This window comes from Olea europaea, chromosome 8, assembly GCF_002742605.1.
Source record: "Olea europaea var. sylvestris chromosome 8, O_europaea_v1, whole genome shotgun sequence".
Lineage (NCBI taxonomy): Eukaryota > Viridiplantae > Streptophyta > Magnoliopsida > Lamiales > Oleaceae > Olea > Olea europaea.
Window position 1 is genome coordinate 12,783,615 of NC_036244.1, and position 3,113 is coordinate 12,786,727.

Sequence of the window (3,113 nt, forward strand, 5' to 3'; positions counted from 1 at the left end):
GTCAATGGTCGATGGCCAACGACCGCTCTAATTCAATCAAGATTCTGGATCTGTCACTGAAATCATGACTCTCATTGACAAAACTACTTATCAAAGTCGCTATGCCTTTTGGCAAAGTGTGAAAAGTGGTTTTGTTGCTATAAACCTTGATTTGATCTCATCTTATGTTGATTGCCATTTAGGTTTGGACGTGGTTTGGTTTGGTTTGAGTTGGTTTCGACTCCCAACAATATCAAAATCAAATTAGTCGGTTTGAATGAATTTCAATCCAAATCAACACATTTTAACTCTTAAATCGAGCCGAACCAAATCATATCGATTTGGTTCAATTAGTTGGTTTGGAATTTTAGTCCAAATTAAATTTTTTTTACGAAAAAAAAGGTCCAAGTTTTGAGCCCACTTAAATTACAAGAATTAAATATAATTCGATAATTCTATATTACAAGAACTATTGAGTAACAAATAAAATCAAGTTAATGGAGACGAATTAATAGAAAACTTAAAAATTTTGTTATTTTTTAATGCATTATGCAGATAGTCAATGACTATCTGAGTAGAAAAAAAATACTAAGTATAATATAATGAGTTTGTGAAAGCAAAATTTCAATACTGTTACCTATCGACAATATCATAGATTGGAAGGAATCGAGATATAGTTATGAAATTATGGCTTATCTTTTTATTTTTATTAAAAAAGGGTAAATATGTAAGTAGATTGAGTTTGTTTGGTTTACCAGGGATCTGAGGCTTTAAATTATGAGTGAACCAACTCACCATGGTTTTGTTTTAAAAAAATCAAACCAAATCAATTACCTTTATCGAACCGACTCAGTTTGATCAATTTTTTGATTTTTTTTGTACAGGCCTATTGCCACTCATTTAGTGCATATGTTTGTTATACCAAGCAATTTATTTATTTATTATTATTATTATTATTATTATTATTATTATTATTTTATGTATTCTACATCAAGCTTTATTCATGGGCTGGACGAAAGGTCCTTGCCGATTGATTTGTCAGAAAAAAATGTTATTTTATTGTCAAACATATTTAAATAACTTCATTCTCCATTACACAGTTATACTCAAGTAAGAAAATCTACATTTTCTAAGTCCTTATTTGATCTCATTTTTTTCAAAATACATATTTCTACCTTTTCTTTTTAATCACATATTTTTCAGTAAAATAATATTACACTTAAACCCAAAATTTTTTCTTATATTTTAACTGCACATTCTCTATCAATCTACTATTCCAAAATACATTCTCAACCAAAAATGTACCTCAAACAAGCGCTAAAAGTGACTTCCTCCTTAATGCTAAATTAAATAACTTATTTTGAAATCTGTCCATGCAATGCTGGCAAGTATGATTTTTCTAGACATCCAAACTAAATGAAAGATCACATGCCCTCTATTTAACATCCACATCAAAGCTTATTAACCTGAGTTTTTGTTTGCCATTTCATGCAGACGAGTGCATCTCTGAAATTCGGTCTTGAATCGTAAAGGATGAATTTGGGCCATGCTAGCTGGAGGAGGTGCAAATGTCATCTATGCAAATATTGTATACTTCTCATCTCTTGCGTTTTCATGCTCCAATAACATATTTGGTAACACGGATTAGACAATATCAGCAATATTTAAATAAAAAATAAGTAAAAACTTTTTAGATTAATGAAATTGCAAGAGCCTGATAGTCAAAAGAGAGCCTTCGTAATAGGTGGTGGAATAGCCAACTTCACTGATGTTGCTGCTACATTTAACGGAATTATTCGTGCTTTAAAGAAGTGTTAAGAGTACGGTGACACAAATTCTGCTTGGCCTGGTTTGAAAAGCTCGTTATGCAATATATATGATGAAACTAAGGTTTCATAACATCATATCATTCAGAGTAGTTGTACATCTTATAATCATCTTTGATATAGTGAATTTTTCCTCCTCTGTCCTGTGATTTTTTCTGTCTTGAATTTTCATGTAAATCTTGTATTTTTTTCTTAATTTTATATTGCCTATTCTCGTTTTTTCATTACAAGAAGGTATGGAACCTTCACATGACCAAACAAGCCAATAGTGCTCGTCTTTAAATATCATATCAATTTTCTAATATCTTCTTCACAAGGTGAGAACTCCTATTCGACTGCTCTTAAAATAGGAATTGAAGCACATTTATACGTCTGAAGAGTGGACCAAATTACCAAAAGGGGCTTGACAAAATGAGGACTCTTGGTAAAGAAATCAACATTCCCATCGACCCTGATCATTTTTTGATCCTATTTAGTCTCTCTCTCTATATATATATATATATATATATATATTTTTTTTTTTTAAATATTTCCATAATTTCTTTTGTACACATTCTTCATTTAAATATAAGTATACTATTTATTTAAATTTTAAACATTGCTACGCTTGTAAAAATTATTTAAAGGGCCTCATAATAAATAATCTTCTAGGATCTCGAAATTTTTTGTATCGACCCTGATCATATTTGATCGGAACCTTAAAATACTTGTTCGAAATATAGGAGGAAAATAAACCTTCTCGTCTGTTTTTAGGTACATAGACCTGAGGAAACCATGACAGGCATTTGCAAAACAGGCAATTGAGTGGATCACTGTAGCTGCATAGACATGAACACCTCTAACACATGCCGGAGTTTGTTGGGCTAACAATTGGGCCACACAGTAATATCATAAGAAAAAATGGGGCCCACGAGCCCAAGAAAGATTCCTTTGTGCCAAGTTCGTGGATCCCAGTAAAATCATTTTAACTCGTTTCTAAATAATATTGCCTTTTCACTATCAATATAATTAAAATAATAAAATTGTTATATTTAAATTGTTTAACAATATTCTTCGAGTTGTTTTTACCTCTCAAGGCCGTAAACAATAATTTCTTCGCAACCCTAGCATGTCCCATGATTTGATGTTTCGTTTAGATGATAGCCATACTTGAATTAAGGTATTCTACGGACGATGAAAATAAATTTGTATATATGTCATTTTAACATGTTGAATATGTGATTTAATGGTGTGTTTGAGCTCCATTATTTGGCCTTATAATGAGATGAATAATTTTTTTTGAAAAATGAATGGTTGAAATTTTTTTGA

The 3,113-nt window shown here is 30.8% G+C and overlaps 1 pseudogene; it reads left to right on the plus strand.

Annotated features, from left to right (window-relative positions):
• The first annotated feature begins 957 nt into the window (after window positions 1-957).
• LOC111398298 lies at window positions 958-2,631 on the plus strand (annotated as a pseudogene).
• The last annotated feature ends 482 nt before the right edge of the window (window positions 2,632-3,113 follow it).